We start from the raw sequence: 22,332 nt of genomic DNA on the forward strand, positions 1-22,332 counted from the left end.
TGACCTACCGAGGCGTTGAACGACGAGGCGTCAACAAGATCTGCCCTCTACCAACCACGACGGAGGAGTCTGATGTCTTGGAAGAAGCTGCAAGTCCTTCCAAGGGCGGGGAGGATGTCAAGGACCGGTCCTACCGCGTGAGGCGACAGAGGGGAACGCAGGGCGCGGGGGACGACTCCGGGCCAGAGCCGATACAACCACCATCACGATCGCGCGCGCGCATCCCTCAAGAATAATCCGAAATAATAACGTTAGCATGTAACTTTCCGAATTAAATGTTTATATCAAGAATCTGCATCTTTTTCATCACCAACATACACACTTGTACTTTTCAATGCACTATTCTCGAAACTAGCAACTATAAATTTATACTGAACTATCGTCTATAAAATCTTATCGCCCCCAACACTATACGCGCACAAACGCGCGCCGCTTAAGCTAGAGATGTGATAGCGAACGCGAAATAGAAACTCAGTTGAGTTAGCGTTCCACCGCGACCGGTCGCCTCTCGGTACGTCCCTAATCGGAATTTCAAATTCGGAAAAAGAATGCGTTCCGTTCCATTTTTAAATTAAAAAGTTGTGTCATTCGAAAATTGAATGGAGCTACTGTGAAAGTGTATTTTTATTTGTGATTTGAAATGTGCATTTTGTGTTGAGTTATTTATATTTTATGTAAAGTTGGGTCGTGAGTTTGTCTGCTTTTATAGCGATTGCTAAAATAACTGAGCAGTGCTAAGGGTTTAGTTATTTTAGGGCGAAGCTGAGACCTATTTTTTATATTTTTTGGTTTACATAAAATAACTGATATTTTAACATGTATAGGTAGCCGGGGCACATACAAGACTGTATAATTATTATTTTTTAAATTGAAGGTTTAATCAACGCTTACACTATAAATTACATGAACATGAAAACCCAAAAAAAGGATAACAAAAAAAACAATTTCAATATGTTTTTTTTGTTATCCTTTTTTATAATTTTTCCGCGCCCCAACTTTTTCCGCGTTTTTAACCGTAGTAAGTGTTGTATTTGGGGAATATTAGCTCTAATATATAATAACACAACAGCTTACAGGACCATCCATTTATTCATTGGCATATATATTATTTGAATTGACATAAAACCAATCAGTACTATTAAATAGTTCTTGCGGCCGGAGGTCGCATACACTATAGTAAGTAAGCAAGCTTTTTTTTATACACATGAAAAAAAAAACATAATTATCGTACGATTTTTTTAAGATAGTATTTTGCTGCGAAAAGCGGATGCAGATTATGTCCGGAACTCTCGAGCAAAACAAAACATTAAAACTAAAAAAAATGTGGGCGAGAGTAGCGAAATGCACGATTCGCAAAAGAAACTGGTCTCATCCGGCAACGGCATATAAAATTATTTTCCTTAGCAGCACGAACCTATTAAAGCTAAATAAATACCTATTATATACCTATTATAAGAAATAAATAAAGTCATAATGAAAACGACAGATAATAAAGTTTCTGATTAATTTGAAGAGCTGCTTGAGATAAAAGTAATATTTTTTCCTCATTGCACGCAGTAATGGAATTAAATTTCTATATTTGTCTCTTTATTCTTCTTGCATATACGAGCGATAGAGATGCAGATAGCGAGATTTCATTTTTCGACGTTTCCGGCAGCTTCTAGCTTATTTCTAGCATCAGAGTTTGCTTATATTAGCTTCTAGCAGGCTCGGTTCAGGACTGGGAAAATAATACCTACGATGCTCTGTTCTGTACTGAGCGATACAATTTATAATTCACGTCTACTGGCCCGGTGCCTCAAAATGATAGGGGTGTAGGTACGTTATCTGTATGGACAGAAACAGATGAAGCTCGACCCGTTAATGATCAGTCAAATAATCAGAAGCCATTAACAGCAAGCGAGCAAGACCTCTAGGGGAACCTACTTGGAAAATATTAGGTTAGAAAATTGGGCGGGAGCTTCGCTCATCAAGTCAATCGAAAGCTATTACTCTGGATAGTCTCTGTAGGTTATCGAAAAGTTAAATTACCACTGCAACCGCGACAGAATTCAGAGTTAAAAGTCTATGGTCACATCTGTGGTGTCATCAATGGTGTGGAGTGGAACAGTGGTCAAAATCTATGGTTCAAACTATTTAGCACTGACAGAAAAAACAACACATCAAACTAAGCATTCCGTTCTGAAAATTTCTTTATGCCAGCTACATAGGAATACCTAGGGGGACTCCGGAAGACTTGACCAGGTAGGAGACTTGAACCATTATGTAAGGAAAAGTCTTAAGAGCCCATCAACGTGCTCACTAGCGCCACTGCTAAATAATTGTGTTTATTTAAATTTAACGATAGATATTAAAAAAGGGGGCCGCTACGTACTGTATTTTGTATTTAAATACTTTTTGAATACATCATAATAGTTTTTACGTTGCTGGATTCGTCAATCTAGGCGTCCAAATTTAAAACGGCCGTTTTTGTTTTGAATTCATAAATTGATGAATCCAGCAACATAGAAACTAGTTTGATGTATTCAAAAGGTACTTAAATACAAAATACAGTACGTAGCGGCCCCTTTTTTAAATACCTATCGTCTAATTTAAACAATCACAATTATTTTCCAGTGGCGCTAGTGAGCACGTTGATGGGCTCTTAAAATAAACCTATTAATTTTTAGCATGCATATGTCATGTCCAGATAGATATCGTTAGGTGATATTGGAGTGCTAATAAAATAAATAATTTGATTTTGGCACTTTCTTAGTAAAATGGTTCAAGTCTCACGGACTTCCCCTATTGTACCTATATTGTATGTATGTAACTCGTGGTTATACCGTACACTTTTACGTAACTACCTATCTTGAGGTTCAAGGTCTGGTAAGCTTGAGATTATAGATCGATGAATCAACTTTGTAGTGTCACTCATTCCAAAGACTCCGGTTAGTTGTCTAGGGGAAGAATAAGCCCTCAAAATTCTGCTTTAACGATATTTAAATTTACCTAACATGCATTTTTATAGTAGTTATTAGCCATTTCCACAATTGGTCATCTTCATCTATATATATATTTAGATACATCGTATATCTCCAGAATCCTAAACATAGATAATAAGGAATTCTCATATTCTGAAGAACTAAAAGCATACCTATCTACAAAAGAGGTGAAACGGATTGGCTAAGTATTTACAATGTGCGACGTAGGTACGTGGTGGTGAAACTAAAATCGATAACTCTAACTCTACACATTTTGTGGTATAAACTTGAACTTCGGAAAAAAGTAATGTTTTTAAGTCAAACGTGACATTATTATGTCTCGTATTATTAGTTTGTATGTGACCCATTTCTCTCGCTTACACAAAAACACACAATGTTGTGCCAACTGAACACACATTAGTCTACAGCCGACCTTGCCTCGACATTCGCGATAATTACGAGTATGCAAATGTATTCATTCATTACGTTTCATAACGCCATCGTCACTCATTAATATTCTTTTGTTTTTATTATTACTCGTTTTGGAATGCATACCTATGCTTCCCGAGTTTTCAGAACTAAGAAAGAAACAGGAAAACTTAAATAAAATGGCCAAAACTTTAACCCAAAAATTAACGTTGAAATATTAATTTAAACTGTTCTGGTTGAGAGTATTTAAATTTCATTTTACTAAAAGGATAATTAGCCCATTTTTAGGCTATTACCTAAATGTTGCTTTCTTCTCTCAACTTTTTTTATATTAAAATACTTTACTTGTAAAATTAAGTCAAACTATTTAACGATTATATCTTTTATTTTTACGAAAAAAGGGTTTTTTTTTTCCACCAATTATATTTAGTTCGTTATTCGTTTTTTGATATCTTGTTTAGTTTTTGTATGTTGGGCCAATGTTTCACACTACGATCTCCACAAATCCCGGTTTAATATGAACTTAATCCAGACAATTATTACAGAATAAGTTATAGTCATTAAAACTAGATTTTATTGCCATTGCCTTTAAAATTACGACTAGATTTTGCTCAACAGTCCGCTAGCTATTTGATACGATATCTATTATAGTACATCCGTTTAATATATCCTAGAGTGCGCGTCGATATTTTTACCGATATATTTTGATAAGTTACGCAATGATAATGATAACACCAATCTGTCGGATTTGTTTATCTATAGGTTAGTGTAACTGTGCAACTAAAGTATTCCAAATGCTAAAAGGATTCTCTACCAGATCCAGAATAATTGGAGCCTGGATATCAGTTAAAACTGTGCAGATCAAGACAACATAAGCCTTTTAAATTAATAAAACAGATAGATAAATGATATGTCCCTACTTTGAGGTCCTGTGGTAGTTAAATACATTAAAGATATCTACACATAGTGTCAATGAGAACCTGTTGTTTTGAGTCTGTAAATACTGAAACATAATGGTTTAGGAATATTAGTCATTGCGCAGTTGATGTGTCTTTGTTTTAACAGAAAATATAAATATTTTATTTCAAACCTTATCGATATCGATATATTTTACTCAAACTCAAATCGTCACATCTCTTTCTCCGCTCAATCTAATGCAAAGTAAGTTAGAATTAAATCACTCACGTATCTACTTTCCATTTAAATTAAAATAGATACCCCCAATCCCTTACCTATTTGCAAAAATGAATAAACCCATTCATTGGCTTCCTAATCCTATCAACAGATGTCATTAGCGAATGATTTAGCGTTTCCATTCACTCATTATCTGAGCGCCCTTTCTATATTCAAGGTCCCTTCACACCTTGATTTTTAAGTTTTTTTCTGCGGTGTCGCGTTTCAATATCTAGTCATCCCCTAATGTTTGCTAAATAGCAATATTGTATTATATTGTATTGAATTTCAAGGTTGCCCGCCGCCGAATTCTCACGCACATCAGCTGGCATAGACAAAATATTTTATTTAATTAATAGAGATAGTAGGGAATGTATTTTTAGCTGCAGCCAAAACAAATTACTGGTTAAATATACATTTGATGTAATCTTTACGCGACTAAAATAGAGAATGACTAATCATTTTTGTTTTAATAGCCTTACGTAGATAATCAACCACCCAAGTCGACGGACTGACTGTAGTTAATGTTAAAAATTAAGAATAACAATATATTTCCTATATAGAGAGTTACAGAAATGTCTTGCACAGATTTTCAAGTCTTTAATAAGCATTAGTTAGTTAGAAAATGTAACATATTTACTATGTTTAATCAAAGAAATTCGAAATTGTATTGTTTCGTTTGTATTATTAATTTACTTTTTTTCATGTCGTAATTCATTATTGTCACGGGAAATTAAATACTGAGATGTGATAATAAAATACTAAAAATAAATCAAAGAAAATATTAATTTAAATACCAAAGTAGAATAAAAGATTGACACAAGTCAGAAAATGCATTTATTTTTCCCAAAACGAATTTACCACACGTGATACAATTTCTCGTATTTTTTTACAGTAATCATATAGGTACGAACCTACTAACAATCATAAAATAAATATTAATCACTACAGAGGCGGCAATCATTAAGTAATACTTCTTCGGGCCCCGATACATAAATATGCCGTTTGTACAACTTGAAATACTGCTTGAGTTAACTTAAGAGGTGTGAGAACCAAATTTTAACTTTTAACTTGTTAAGTTCTTTCTAAATTCTAAATACCAGTAATAATTTAATTAGGTATAGCTGCATTCGTATTTTTATGCACTTACAGTTTATAGTCACCAATACTATTCACTTAGCACCTTTGCATGCTAACTATACAATTTAGTATAGAATAAAAAAAAAAAAACATTTTTAGCACTTATTGAATACTTCATTAAAACTGCATGAGTCAGACAGATACCTATTTCAACCTTTTCAAAGTCCGGCTGTTAATCTAAATTAATAATCTCTTTGAAATTGCGATTTATGATTTGTGCACAAATTTCGCAAAAAATACTTAAAACATAAAAATACATGATTTAAAGTTTAATTGTAAAAATAGTTTAATGTTAGTATGACTATCATTAAACTCATGACAGTTTAACATTTTATAATTCAATATATTAGTAAAATATATAAATGTGATAATAAAAGCTAATATAAAATCTCTGAAACAAAATATTTGGCTAACAGCTAACTATTTAAAATTGGCCTAACGCCAAACCCTTTGATGGGCGATCAAGATTATTCCGATGAAAGATTTAAATCTTCTACGTTATTCTTGAACAATTTTTTTGGTAAACTTTATTATACTGATTTATAATATACACACATTTGTAATAATAAATAAGGAATTAAAATTAGAGAAATATATTTATTGAGATAACAATATACATAATGGATATATACAGATGATTACTATAACTAGCTTATATTTCAAATAGGCCCTTGAGGCATTGTACCAAGGATGCTGGCGGCATTTCCTCGTTGTATCGCAATACTGATACGTTGTGCGAGGAAGCCGCCAGCTCTTCGGTCACCATAGTTACGTCAACCAGACGTTTCGCGATTTCTCCAAAAAACTTGTGCGTGCTGGGACCCCATGGACCTAGAGTTTCAAATTTTATTTTCAAGGGACTTATGATATAATTCTGTGTATTACTAAAATAAATTAATGAATAGGTATATTTAAATAAGGTACAAAAACATGTCAGAAACAATAAATAAAAACAACTTAAAATTCCAATTAATCTAATACAGACTATACAAAAATAAAACTACACTAAACTAAACTAAATCTAAAATGGCTACGGAACCCTAAAAAGGCCTGTGCGGCAAGGTCCCGATGATGCTGGCTGCGTTACCCCGCTGAACTGCCAGACTGATGCGTTGAGCGAGGTAACTGCCAGCTCTCCGGTCCCCAGTTGCGTCTCTGAGTCTCTTTGAAAGGTCTCTAAAGAGACTCAGAGCGCCAGGACCCCACGGACCCAGGGTCTCGACGCCGAACGGAACAAAACTGTATTCGGCAACGAGACCGCGGTATTTGTAATTAAATATACCACTTGTAATATTTTCACGTTCAATTTTAAATATAGTATTCATATAAGTACGTAAAAAACGCATGAATATATTGACAAAATAAACGAAATAGAAGATTTTTAATAGAAGTTTAAAAAGTATTTTCTCATAAGTATTATACGAAGTTATTGTTTTATAGCAAGGTATATATAACAATACAAGTATTTTATACCCATTTTTATTGCTGCTTGTACTTCTTATTTTCGTTATTATTGTTATTAACTACTTCTTGAGACCTTTCTGATGAGCCTAAACTCGATGTGTGTTTTTTTCCATCGAGAATATCCTTTGGCTACCTTCCGACTAACAGATAACTCCACGTTAACATAATATTGCAAAGTCGTCCTAATTACGGAAGTACTCCAAATTTCAACTGAATCAGATATCATGAAGTGTTCAAATTTAAATCACAAGTTTTGAAGCATACAAATATGTATATAGTTCGTGTCATCCACGATGACGCGCAGATTTGTCAAATCTAAGCTTTAATTACATGACATTACGAGTCAAGGCACGCGTCTTCGTGAATGACACCATCTATACGCAGTGAAGCAAAATAAAAGTGTTTAAAACCAGACTTTTGCTATAGACCTTGGATCATAATATCTGTTTACGTTGCCAGATATACTTATATTGTGTCAGGTAATTTGATATGTATTCGTAAACATAATAAAATTGCTATCAATGTCTGTTCCTGTACTGACGAAAAACAGATGTAACTAATATAACTTTCAAAGATGAGTACCTAACGTATAAAAAATCATACTAATATTATACGCTTTTGTGTATTATTAGTAAATGTAAAAAAAAATATATACTTACTTATCGAGATCTTATGTAACATGTTGTTAAAAATGAGTAAGCAAAATAATATAATATTAACTGTTAAAATCTTTAGAATTTACTACATACTTACTTTAGAAAATAACATGACATAAATAAAGTAAAAGTAGTGCAGTTTATTTATAAAAAAATCGGCTAATAAAACATCCGCAATAGGATTGTTTACGAACATTACCTGACTTCCATTGTTAATAAATGGCAATAACACATTCATTCATTCACTCATTTGTCACTCAAGTGTTCAGAAACAACAACTGCCCTTGAAAACAAAAACGGAAGGCTCCAATTCAAGTACTGTGTACAAAACCTTATTATAAATGACCCAAGCCATAAAATAATATAATAAAATCCTCATTTCAATGAAAGAACCTCGCGAAAAATGTCCCCAATGTTGCCATCAAAAAGCAATCGAGGCAGACATCTTAAATCGAATGATTACGTTGCTTCTCAAGTAAAAAATGCCGTATGTTTATTTGAATTTTTATGAAGATACGGCTATTTTACTTCTTTCCTTCGGCCTCTCTTGAGTGGAGTTGTGTGTTAATGACAGCAATTTTACAAGAGCCGCTGCGCTTTTAAATATGGCGGCGAGAACGGAATGAATCATTGTTTGTGTTAAAAAAATAAACATGTATAATATTGGAAGAACCCATTGGAACCCTCTAGCGCATGAGAGGAGGGCTGTGCAGCACGTAAACGGGACGTATATAGGCTTACATTTTTGCACCGATATTGCAATGGATTATGGTGAAGGAATGTACACATATTTATGAACTCGACTGTACCATTTGGGGCATTTAAGTTTTCAAATAAAAAAATCGCGTGGTTTCAAAGTAGAAAAATCGTATTATATAAAATTGAAAGTTAATAAACTTAACTTTACGTGGGTCCATTCAAAGGAATCTAAATACACTAAAATAAAATACTGTCCATCAATCTAATGATCAACTCTCCGGTGCGCAAATACCTCATAATTTTTGCATGAAAACTAGCTTGTAGTGCAGAGTCATATATACATGTACAATGTTTTTGTCAATTTGAAACTGATATGTTTTTTATTCTATTGATTTTCTACTTTACCACAATTACAATAAACATTTTTTTATGGAGTAACTAGAAAGTAAAGCTTACAGTGCTCAATACGTTTTTTGTTTATTTTTATTTGAATAAACGTTCCTGTTCCGTTAAACATTATGATAATATTATCTAATCGGTACAAATTATTACGAGTACTTAGTTATAACTCGGGTCTCGAAAGTACATTGATCTCACCAAGTAACTGGTTGGCACATTTTCACATCAAACCATTCACCATTCGGGGAAGCGATTAAATCCCGACCGAATGGAAGCCGGTTTCCACTCACTCAGTATTCATTCGGCCGGTCACTGAATCGCATTATTGGTTTTCGGTATTTTTTATCGAAATTCCAGTATTTCGAAATGATGTAATGTATCATCGGTTGTGTTGTCAAATATTTGTTTTTCTTGTTTAATCCGTAAAATCTAACTTACATAATTTCGGGATCGCTATTTGTTTTCATGTTTTTTATACATAATACATTAAAAAAAGTTATTTTCAGCCGCACCTACAAGGGACAGCAATATTATTACCAAATGTATCGCTTTAATAAAGTTGTTTATACATAAAGGTTCTGTTTCATACAAAAGTTTATTATGCAATACATTATCCGGAAAAATGTCTTTTCAGCTCAATATGTTCTTTATTAGTCTAACTTTTCCATTCATTTAATTCACAAAGAAGGTACGGAAAGTCCCTTAGATAAGTGCTCATAGTTAATAGATAATATTCGTTCATAGATAAAGTTGGCATAGGCTGACCGATAATGTGTTTCTTAAAGTACTTGGTTGCCTTGACACCAGAATAAGTCTAATAGCCGCTTATGAGTAGCTTTTACAGATCGAGGGATCAAGGTATAATAGGCATAGTGTAGAGATATATGTTTTGAGAATAAAGTAGAAGATATAGGGCACTGGACTCAAATAAGGGAAACAAACATTGCAATGTACACACGTTCACTTTCATATTAGTGCTCTACATGCTCGTAACTGCATGCATTAGTTTTTTTTATTTAGTACAGAGTGAGAGAAATGGGAAATGGCGTGTGGGATAAGAAAATATTCAATCATTTTCTTTAAATTATTTAATTATTTTGGAGCTCAAACTTCAGGAATATCGAATTGGTTTGCGATTTAACTTTTTCCAATTTACACAGTTTTTTTGGCGGTGGCAATTGCTTTTTTTAATACTATATCGGTTGCAAACAAGCATACGGCCGGTCTGATGGTAAGCAGCTGGTGATTGTTTCCAACAAAATATTATTTGTTGATTAAGGATACCTATTTAGTGGAATAATATTTGAAAGATAATCCTGCTGACCACAGAGTGCCAACTTTCTTCGAACTTTTTAATACAGATGGTCAAAAGTAGAATATAAATAAATCTTCTTGTAGATATTTGTCATTTCTGAAGAAACGAAAATGTAACCATTTTGGCATACGTGAAACAACCAGGGACCGGAAAACCCGTTCATTTGGCTTACCCGTTCGAATGGGTAACCCCTTCATATGATAAGCTAATCGTTTGGGTAACCCGTTCAACCGGTTACCCAACAATAATGATTAACCCGTATTATTCAGATTAACCTAATCGTAACAAGTGGTTACCGCTTACAGGAGCTGATTCGGTTTGTGTTTTGCATGTACTAACCGGTAACCTTTCGGTTTAGGGTAAGCCTTACCCCTCTCCCGCGCCTTTCCCCCACCGCTGCGGCACCGCGGCAGAGATGGGCATTACGTAATTGATTGACGATAGTTATATTGTAACTACGGACGTAAAAGTACTTTTCGTTAATGTTGACTTACTATATAGATGCTTATTTGTATCCGGTTTTAGTAAGATGGCGGCCACACACTTTGTCATAAAAATCATCATTTTTAGGTTTTAGGGAGTTCCGATTTCGAAAATGATGACGATTTTAGAATCCAAGATGGCGGCCATGCAGTAAGTCATAAAAGTCGTCATGTAAATCGGTTTTTAGGTTTATGGGAGTGCAGATTTAGAAAAAGATGACCATTTTGGAGTCCAAGATGGTGACCATGTACTATGTCATAAAAATCGTCATGGATGTCGTTTTATAGGTTTTAGGGAGTGCGGATTTCGAAAATCATGACTATTTTGGAATCCAAGATGGCGGCCATGCAATTTGTCATAAAAGTCGTCATGGATGTCGTTTTATACGTTTTAGGGAGTGCGGATTTCGAAAATGATGACCATTTCGAAGTCCAAGATGGCGGCCATGCAATTTGTCATAAAAGTCTTTATTGATGTCGTTTTATAGGTTTTAGGGAATGCGGATTTCGAAAATCATGACTATTTTGGAATCCAAGATGGCGGCCATGCAATTTGTCATAAAAGTTGTCATGGATGGAGTCCAAGATGGTGACCATGTACTACGTCATAAAAATCGTCATGGATGTCGTTTTATAGGTTTTAAGGAGTGCAGATTTCGAAAATCATGACTATTTTGGAATCCAAGATGGCGGCCATGCAATTTGTCATAAAAGTCTTTATTGATGTCGTTTTATAGGTTTTAGGGAATGCGGATTTCGAAAATGATGACCATTTCGAAGTCCAAGATGGCGGCCATGCAATTTGTCATAAAAGTCTTTATTGATGTCGTTTTATAGGTTTTAGGGAATGCGGATTTCGAAAATCATGACTATTTTGGAATCCAAGATGGCGGCCATGCAATTTGTCATAAAAGTTGTCATGGATGGAGTCCAAGATGGTGACCATGTACTACGTCATAAAAATCGTCATGGATGTCGTTTTATAGGTCTTAGGGAGTGCAGATTTCGAAAATCATGACTATTTTGGAATCCAAGATGGCGGCCATGCAATTTGTCATAAAAGTTGTCATGGATGTCGTTTTATACGTTTTAGGAAGTGCAGATTTCGAAAAAGATTACCATTTTGGAGTCCAAGATGGTGACCATGTACAATGTCATAAAAATCGTCATGGATGTCATTATATAGGTTTTAGGGAGTGCAGATTTCGAAAATGATGACTATTTTCGAATCCAAGGTGGAGGCCATGCAATTTGTCATAAAAGTCGTCATAGATATCGTTTAATAGGTTTTAGGGAGTGCGGATTTCGAAAATGTTGACCATTTTGAAATCAAAGGTGGCGGCCACACATTTTGTCATAAAAGTCATCATGGAAGTCATTTTTTAGGTTTTAGGGAGTGCGGATTTCGAAAATCATGACTATTTTGGAATCCGAGATGGCAGCCTTGTTTTTTGTCATAATAGTCGTCATGGATATCGTTTTATAGGTTTTAAGGAGTGCGGGTTTTGAAAATGATGACTATTTTGGAATTCCAAGATGACGGCCACGTACTATTTAATAAAAGTCATCATGGATGTCGTTTTATAGGTTTTAGAGAGTGCGGATTTCGAAAAAGATGATCATTTTGGAATTCATGATGGCGACCATGAAATATGTCAGAAAAATAGTCATGGATATCGTTGTATAGGTTTTACGGAGTGCGGATTTCGAAAATCATGACTATTTTGGAATCCAAGATGGCGACCATGCAATTTGTCATAAAAGTCGTCATGGATGTAGTTTTATAGGTTTTAGGGAGCGCGGATTTCGAAAGTCATGACTATTTCGGAATCCAAGATGGCGGCTATGCAACTTGTCATACAAGTTGTCATGGATGTCGTTTTATAGGTTTTAGGGAATGTGGTTTTCAAAAATGATGAACCTCAACCATGTGTATCGTAAAAAACTCGTCATGACATTTAAAATGAGCTTAAACTCGATAGCATTATGGGAAGTCATCGATGAGTTCCATTGACAACTTCCGATTTCACTATCAGACCTTCGTCACCATGTGTATCGTAAAGAACTCTTCAAGACATTTTAAATGAGCCCAAACTCAATAGCATTACTAGTAGTTATCGATGAGTTCCATCAACACCTTCCGATTCCACCATCAGACCCTCGCCACCATGTGTATCGTAAAGAACTCGTGAAGACCTTTAAAATGCGCCCAAACTCGATAGCATTACTTGTAGTTATCGATGAGTTCCATCGACACCTTCCGATTCCACCATCAGACCCTCTCCACCATGTGTATCGTAAAGAACTCGTCAAGATATTTAAAATGAGCCCAAACTCGATAGCATTACTAGTAGTTATCGATGAGTTCCATCAACACCTTCCGATTCCACCATCAGACCCTCGCCACCATGTGCATCGTAAAGAACTCGTCAAGACCTTTAAAATGAGCCCAAACTCGATAGCATTACTAGTAGTTATCGATGAGTTCCACTGACACCTTCCGATTCCACCATCAGACCCTCGCCACCATGTGTATCGTAAAGAACTCGTCAAGATATTTAAAATGAGCCCAAACTCGATAGCATTACTAGTAGTTATCGATGAGTTCCATCTACACCTTCCGATTCCACCATCAGACCCTCTCCCCCATGTGTATCGTAAAGAACTCGTCAAGACCTTTAAAATGAGCCCTAACTCGATAGCATTATTAGTAGTTATCGATGAGTTCCATCGACACCTTCCGATTCCACCATCAGACCCTCTCCACCATGTGTATCGTAAAGAACTCGTCAAGACCTTTAAAATGAGCCCGAACTCGATAAAATTATTAGAAGCCATTGATGAGTTCCACTGATACAGGAGATGTGCACAGACAGCTAACGATAAAGAAAGTGACTATAATAGGAGTAATAGGTACTAAACAAAAATATATCAAAATCAATGCAGCGCCTTACCATATTAGGTAATTTGCCTTAAACTTTAGCATGTGTTTTGAAATCTACGTTGTGCGCTACTTGACTTAACGTACACTTTTGTTTGAATTAGCAATATTAGGTCGGCAAATTACAAAGCCTTTGACAAATACCGACTGCCGCCGCGCCGCGCCGCGCACTCGCACGTGCACGTAGGGAATGGAACCGCCGTGTTTCGCGTCGGGCGTTACGTTAATAGACCATATGCAGTTCACGTGAAAGTTAAAACAGCTTGTTCGTATTTAATCAGCGCTTGAAGCGGTAACCCTTTCCCGGGTTTTTAATATCGGTAAGCGCTAACCTGAATTAATTCAAATAAAAGGATTAGTTTCTTAACCGGTAAGCCAATCAAAAGCTTACCGAAATGAAGCGGTTTTTGGAACACAGCTTTACAATAACCCGGGTTTTTGAACGGGTTAGGGTAAGCGGGTCCGGTCCCTGGAAACAACCTAGCGAATATTTAACACTACATTAATAGCGCATTTCAACAAGTTTTCTAGCCAACCACAGTCGCAGTTGTAAAATCCATCCTTCACACGGACATAAACCTAAGTGCAAGTGTCGCTTACGGTTTTATAAACATAACTCCAATACAAAATGCGAAGCTTCGAGTTGTAAGCACCAAAGACAATAAGGTCTAATTTTCTTTGAAACACTTGGAGATACGACATTTTGCTTCAACATCGTTTAATCTCACCTTCGAATAGGTTGATGTGTGCTGATAAGCAATTTTATTCATAAACACGCCTATAACTGCGTGAGTTTGACAGCTAGTAGGACTTCATTTCGAATTTCATATCAACTACGAATAATCGTAGGCCAGGTTATACTGGTCCTAAAGCGTATCAGCGGATAGTTTTGTGAGTTATAGTCAAGGTTATCAACATTATTTAGTTTAGATCCTAAAGGTCATAAGAAACGTAACCTTTAAGCATAATAAGCTATTTTGGTATTTGTATTTGTTTGAGTGAGAATCGATATTTTGCATGACAATCACAGCTGACATGTTGGGAATGTGAGGATTTTTTCTTGTAATTTTTATAGTGGTATAGAAAGGTGTTAAATTTTATGGGAAAAATGTTTGTTTAACTGTCATATTTAAAACATTTGTAAAATTATAATTTAATCAAAGATCATTTGAGACAAAACCGGAACGGTTGTGTGATAAATTTAGGGTTTGCAAGATCCGAAATGTATGAATTTATCAGGATCCACTGATCTTCCCATACAGTTCAGATCCGTCGTGCAAACCCTTGATAAATGATAAGCTTTAAAGATTTGAAATTATTGTATACTTACATCATCATATCGTTTATCGCCGACCGCTGAGTATAGGCCTCTCTTCTAGTACGCCACTTGTCCCGGCCCTGAGCTAATCTCATCCAAAAGTGACCCGCAATCTTCCACACTTACATAGGTATCGGCAACAGAGTTGAGGTCAAGCACACAACAACAATATGTTATGTCATGTTACGATAAAATGATAAAATTCGCTCTCTTTTTCGGCACCTATGTCAAGTTCATTTTGATTTGTTGCGTGTTCGTGCGTACAGTACCCCTAGTGTAAATTTTATCGACATCATAACGTGACGAACGCGTTTGCGTTAAGTCTCATTTTGTATAGGATTTTGAGTTTCCAAAACGTCCCGCTTGGCGCGCTCTTTCTAAATCCAATACAAAATGAGACTAAACGCAAACGCGTACGTCACGTTTCAAAATCGAATTTATTTACACTAGGGGTACTGATCGTATACTAGTCGACTAATCAAGTTCAATATTCCCAGACTAGAAGCTCGCCTGAGATGAGTGACTTTTTAAATGTATACAAAATTATACACTCTAGAATCGATTCGGCAGCACTATTATCATCCATTACTTTTAACACACCTAGATTTAGAGGTCGTAACACCAAACTTTTCGCTCTTAGGGCTCATTTAGACGGCGCGCCAACTCGCATGCGGTTTTAGTTACATTGCAGACTTTTAAGGATACATCCAATTTGGTCAACCGATCAAATACCGCAATGCATTGAAACTTGCATGGGAGTTTTCGCACCGTGTAAATGAGCCCTTAGAGTATACAAAAACAATACTTCATTCTATAATCCAATTACAAGAATGTGCCGCCAATATAATAGCCGGTGAACATTGCGGTAGGGGCATTGATATTTTTGACCCACATATTGCTAGGTTTAAGAAATGCTTGGCTGACATCCTTTTCTCCTCCTCTCTCACTGACAGATGACATCAGCTTTGACTTGGTTTTGTCTCATTTGCGATGTTAAATCTTTATAATCTAAAGTTTAAAGTATATTAGATATTACTCTGTTATAGTGTAATGTTTAGATAGTTATTTTATTTGTTGATATGGTGTTAAATGAATTTGTAACATTTGCGCTTACTTGTAAAGCATGCTGTGTACACTTGTTTTGGATCTCGTGCTAGATTCCAAGCCATGATATGCCATTGTATGTTTCATGATAATGTACGACTTCTGTTAAGTGTACCCAATAAAGTAAAAAAAAAAGTTCTACAGTTACAATGTTGACTAAACATATTCTTCAAGAAATTTGGCTAATATATACAGGTATAAAGATTTTAAAGATGGATTCCAACGTTCGTTTTAGTTTCGGACTTTACCGTTCCGGTTAGTCAAAAACACTGTAAGTATATATGTTGAACGTTGACATGTTACATAACATCATTGAAACTAAGCAAATTACCTTTTATCAGTATCAGTCACTAAATAAATACAATAAACCATTGTAACTACAATTGCATCACGAACAAATATCTCCTTATAATGGGCTTCTATAAATCAAGTCAATGGACTTATCTTATCGGAGAGTTTGCTCCAGTGAACTTTAGGGACCTTATATTTCACAATGTGGACAGGAATGTACTTTGCGTCGTGTAATTGAAATGTGAATGCATTTCTTATGACGTATATCGTGCAGTGACATTTAAATAAATGATAATTGATAGTAAAAATACGTGAAGTATGATAAATTAATTATGCATTGATAATATAGATGATAATTGATAAGATTTAATAGATAAATATTATTATCGTAGGTAAGTACTATAAAATTTAGCTAAGTACGAAATGTTTTTTCACACAAGCTCTATTGATTGTTTCAAAACTGATGAGAATGTTGCATAAAAATCCACATGTGTGGCAAAGAAGTTAGATGCAAATTTTGAGTTTGTGGTTAAATTTTGGAATTTTTCGCTTGCTCAGGTAAAACAAAAAAAAATTTTTGTTTTACAACTTTAGCTAGGCATATAATTTGGATGCAGTTTTGCGATAAATTTAGCAGCCGATACATTTACTATAATTATTAAAAAGTTAATGATGCCATCTTAACAATTCCAAGCTACCACATGTTGCTGTAGTTAAATAAGTTTTTGGCAAAAATTAAATTTTTGGTACAAGCTTTTATCGCTGACTCACATCACAGGCAACTAATACTCATCGAGACAATTCTAAAAACCCCAAACTCAATTAGGTTGCGTTGTTTTATCACAGAGTTCCTATGTCCACTTCCTGTCTCCATAATCGATCAGCTCGATGGTACCATACTATTACATTGCCACCCGACTTACATATGTATGCAAACGTTCAGCTTCATCAGAAACCGGGAAGTGGGTCAAATATTTAACTTGAATTACATTGCAAATTAAATAAAAGCTTTTAAAAAGGGAGGAACTTCATATTTTAACGTAAATTATAAGAATGATTCCGGATTAAAATTAAGTTACTTATAGTTCAAATAACGAGTAAAAATTATAAAAGTTTACCAATAGGTACGATTCAATCATATTACTCCAAAGTGTGTAAATTGTATAGGTATGTAAAAAGTATTCAATAAAACTTCTTCCACGTCAGCGTAAGACCCCTCGTTTCCCGAACATTAAGATTTACAGCCCGAAATGCCATAAATAATTATTACCGAACACCCTTCTGTCATAATCATAAAAGTAGAAAAGAACCGCCATCGACAGCTTAAAGCATTGTCGGTTTTATTAGTACATTGTCGCTTATCTGATTTTGGTATTGTTCAGTTTTGAATTGAGGTGTCGGAGATTCTTATTGCCGATTTCTTATTAGTGAGTACAAATAAAATTATATCAAGCTGATTTTTGCTAGAAATAAGGGAAGACAAGCAGTATTTCTTTAGTATGATTTAGGTAAACGGTAACTATATCGATCTCGGCCTAAGGGATATTAAGTATGTCACACGACAGTTTAAATTTGAGTTAAAGTCTTAACTTCTCGACAATAAGGACTAGATTGTGTTCAAATAGTATCAAATAATTTCAATACTAGTTAAGTAATAAAAACTCTGAGGTGCTTTAGACAGTTCTAAGTTAGATTTAGTATTACGTAATGACCCGCATAAATATGTACCAATTTTATCTCGCCCTTGGTGATGTTGTCCTAACAAATAGCAGGAGGCCGTGACATCATACTATGTACATATGTACCTTTGTAATTACGAATCATGTACACTAGAGGTGACTACACATGCATAGATAATTTTGTCTAAATTCAACGTATAGCGTTCATATTGGTACTAACCAACCCACTAGGGGCTGAACATTCTATTAACAACTAGCTTTAAGCTTTAGGCCTCGCAATCGCGAACCTTTATGACTTCGCCATTTTAAAGAGTTTCCTAAAACTGAATCAGCGAAACAATCCCTATACAGGTGACCTTAGCCATAGGACAAACCCTGAAATCCCATGTAGGGTTACTTCTCAGGAATGCTCTGACGTTAATATTTTTTAATTTAGAACAAAAGATAAAAAAATAAATTTGTCGAACAAAAGTTATTTGCAATAATCGACAACAAAAAGAAACATACTGTGTTAATCTTTGGCAGTATTTTTGAAAATTTGTTCGAAATACATATTTGATAATGATGACATTTTTCAAAAGTCAGAAGCTTATTAGTGTCATAAATAAAAATAATAATCAAAAAGGTCGAAGAAGGTTCTATACTATTCTTTTAGGATATTACCTTAGGAGCTACTAACACATACAGGCTGCTCCAAAGTAAAATATAGTAATATGTTAATTTCTTCGAAACCGCTACACGGGTTGTTATGATACTTTGTACACTGGTTCTAAATAGACTAATTCATATGTACATTTCGGCTTTGTCCAATGGCTAGGGACACACTGTATATTTATTGAACCTGCTCACAAAATTTCAATGGCTTAAGAAATGCGATTATACATATATTATTACAGGGGGACATAGTTACCCAATCTGAAACGGAGACAGAGTAATTTTAATCAGCCTCTTCAATCGGCAGAATAGTTCATTTGATGGTATTTTTGGACCACGCCTGCTCCTCATGCTGAAATGTTGACACGCCTTAATGTATACGCGAGTGATTACAAATACATCAAGGCCTGCCCAATCATTCGTATAATCCATTGCATTGAGGTCGAAGAATCAATTGTTTATTATGAAACGATTTTTTAGTTCAATTTACGTTTTGTGAGCGGAAAAAACTAAGTGTATAAAGTATTATCAACTTGTTATTTGGCTTATAAGAAAATACATAAATTTTACGTATTGTTTAAATAAACTAACTGATATGAATTATGTTGATACCATTTGTTGAAAAATAAATAGGTCAACGAGCTCAACGAGGGGGGTGGGGTTAGGGTCGGCAACGCGCATGTATCTCCTCTGGAGTTGCAGGTGTACATAGGCTACGGAGACTGCTTACCATCAGGCAGGCCGTATGCTTGTTTGCCACCGACGTAGTATTAAAAAAAAAGGTCGTGTTGCTTTCTATGATTTTTGTATGCACAGAGCATTGGTATTAATAGCCTATCTTGTGTTCCACTGCTGAGCAAAGGCCTCCCGTTTCTTCTGCCCCTCATCACAATTTGGTGCATGCTCAGTCGCTGTAAAAAGCGTTGAGGTCATCCCGCCATTCTCTCTGGCTCTTTTTTGGTCTGCCTCTGCCCCGGCTAATCAAATCTAAAATGCGTTAAAAATCACATTGCGTATGACTATTAATTATACTACTCTAATTTAGCTGCGAAAACGAAAAATTAAATAACACAATATCAATATCAGAACTCAATAACGTTAATCTAACTACCGTTACTTCAATCTCAATATGATTTATGAAAGCATAATCATTTTAAAATGTATGACGAAACGGACGGTCTAAGAGGCCGGTTCAGATTTACGAATTTGTTATTGTCTCTTCTTGTTTTGATACGGTCTTGGGGTCGTGTCATCGGGCATATTAAGTGCATCATTTAATGTGAGTAAAATGCCTTGTGAGACAACCTTGGCGAACGACTGTCCCCTGTTTTAACACGTTGTTTATAAATATTTCGTTCAATTTTCCTGAGGTCCACCCGCCATTTTAACACTCACTTGTCACCATATCTGATAAAATACTAAACACCAACGTCACCAACACGCACCACACTTTTACATAATCCATACTACGAGACTTATTATTATTTAATAGGCAAGCTATATTTTATTTTATTTTTGTATGTTTATTTTTTTAATCTGTTCGTGATCTGGGTTCTAGCAGAATGATCAGTGCTTCACCCGAAAGAGTGGAGCGTATTACTGAGCCAGAACCCTCTGTTAACGCATACAGCAAACCTACCTACGTTTTATTGATGCTTTTTGTTATTTATTTTATTTTGGTGTTGCTATTGTTTCTATTATTTCTTGTTTATATGTGTGTATTGTGGCAAGCGAATAAATGGTTTATCTATCAATCTATCTATCTAACATTGATAATTCCCTGTACATTCTGCTCCAACAAGTAAACAAGTAGTACATATCGTCCATCTATGTACGGCCCAGGTGCGCAAATATATCTGAACACGCACACTAACATTTCGACTCTATAGGCCTCTATAGGCGTGTTCAGATATTTGTGAACAGCTTAGCCGCTCCGATATACCTGATGGCGACTGTACCTACCGTCATACAGTTTTACTGTTTGTACAGGAAATTGTCAGTGTCAGTGTCAGTAAATCATCAAGTTGGTGAAATAGGCGCCTGATTACTTTTCGCCAGGCCAGCAGAGCGTGGTCATTACTGCAGACTGATGCTCACGGTTGAGATCATATCAAAACAAGATGAAAACCATATCAAAATTTTCAAACAGAATTGGAGTCTATAAAGAAACTGGCGGTCCAATACACTATCAATGCACTTAAATCGTCTTTTAATATAAGGCCAGGAAACGCATACTTATCTGCGTTATAAATAGCATAGATTTATTGGTCCAGCTTCCTTCCGAGTGCTTTGAAGTTGATACATTCTTGTTAAAGGATTTGTTTATACTGAGAAAGGTCAGTCGCAGTCTGTGTAAAGTTGAGAACCGGAATTTCGTTTTGGGGGAACGGATTTTAATTACAAGCTAACATACATTTTAATTAGCATGAAAAACGGGATATTTGTTTTTGAGAGTTGCAGAAATATCGGGTATGGTAAATACTCGTACCCCGTTTTACATAGAAAGTAATGATAAGGATTTTGAGTAGTAGCCAGATAGCTACTTACCTACACTTAAAGTTTTGTTAGTGGATTTTGTCAGGCGTCGCATGATTTATTTTGCTGCTATCAACTTACGCGACCATTCCGTAAAGGTTTGTGCACCGAGTCAACATTTCTTGTGCCTTACATTACTTTACTTTATAATGTCCTTAGACATAAACGAAAATCACTTTTCTTTTCTCCGTATTCAATACCAGGAATTTCAATATCTGCAAATAATTGTATTCACAGCAAAAATACATTGTATCTACATTGTATCAGGAGTATGGAGTGTGGAATTAAGAGGAGTGACATCTCTTATGGTAGAACTGTTGCAAAAGTGTCCAGCTGTCAGCTATAAATAATAGTTCCAAATTTCTCCAGAGTAGCGCTAGAGTAGCTATTAACCTAGGCGCTATTGACAGAGTGAAGTGCGCTGTCTATGATTTGATTTTTTTGTTTAAGTATTCTAGGTGTGGTTTTTTGATAACACTTTTTGGTATGTACATGGAGATTTATTTCCTGTAATTCTAGACAACCTACTTTTGCCTAAAGTTGACTTCCAATTAGGCAAAATACATCACAAGATGTCACTACAAAAGACTATAATTTTGAGGCATGAATACAACATTAAGAAGGTTGCATATACCTCGCTTGTCAAGACTTTATTTATAATGTTGTTACCTAGCAAATGTTGCTTACTGTCAGACGTACGTCACATCATTACTTTAAAGAGTATCCGGGAGCGAACTGTTTACGGAGCTACAGAACTAGGCGAAATTCTACTAATGTGCAAGACGTTAAACACTTTACCTCCGAAATATCTTGAATTCATGTCCAGTTAGCTGTTAATGTCAAAGAAGGAACGCTCAGTTGAGAACCTGGCAAATCAGTTATGTGAACACGAAAGAGGTCTACTACACAAAGATCAACAATGCTAAAAAGAAGTTTAGTTAACAAGCGGACCACAGGCTCCCATGAGCCGCGGCAAAATGCCGGGATAATGCGAGGAAGAAGATTAGGTATGGTATATAGGAAGAATTCTATTGCAACACCAACATAAGCAACCCAATTAATATCCTTCTTATCTTACGGTTTCGGATTA

At 35.4% G+C, this 22,332-nt stretch overlaps 1 protein-coding gene across 1 annotated transcript in view; it reads left to right on the forward strand.

Moving 5' to 3' along the window:
* The first annotated feature begins 401 nt into the window (after positions 1-401).
* LOC133531176 (vascular cell adhesion protein 1-like) overlaps positions 402-22,332 on the forward strand; it is a 217,729-nt gene continuing 195,798 nt past the window's right edge. The window contains exon 1 of the mRNA XM_061869311.1: positions 402-511. The gene's annotated coding sequence lies outside the window, so the exon portion shown is untranslated. The remainder of the gene's footprint in view (positions 512-22,332) is intronic.

This window comes from Cydia pomonella, chromosome 24 (genome assembly GCF_033807575.1).
Source record: "Cydia pomonella isolate Wapato2018A chromosome 24, ilCydPomo1, whole genome shotgun sequence".
Taxonomy (NCBI): domain Eukaryota; kingdom Metazoa; phylum Arthropoda; class Insecta; order Lepidoptera; family Tortricidae; genus Cydia; species Cydia pomonella.